Below are 230 nucleotides of genomic sequence, written 5' to 3' on the forward strand. Positions count from 1 at the left end.
CCCCACCCCGCGCCGTCGTCGTCCGTGCCCACCTCGTGTTGCCGCCATCCATGCCCGCACCGGCCCATCCCATGTTATCCCACAAGGGCTCGACGCCGGCCGCGGGTCTGGCGCCCCCTTCCCGTCCGGTTGGAGCAATCGGCCCTCCCTGTGCTGCTGCTCATCACCGCCCCCAACCGTCGACACCCCTCTCCTCCGACCTGACCAGCCGACCCTCTACGTGACTTTTT

Source organism: Triticum aestivum, chromosome 3A (genome assembly GCF_018294505.1).
Source record: "Triticum aestivum cultivar Chinese Spring chromosome 3A, IWGSC CS RefSeq v2.1, whole genome shotgun sequence".
Lineage (NCBI taxonomy): Eukaryota > Viridiplantae > Streptophyta > Magnoliopsida > Poales > Poaceae > Triticum > Triticum aestivum.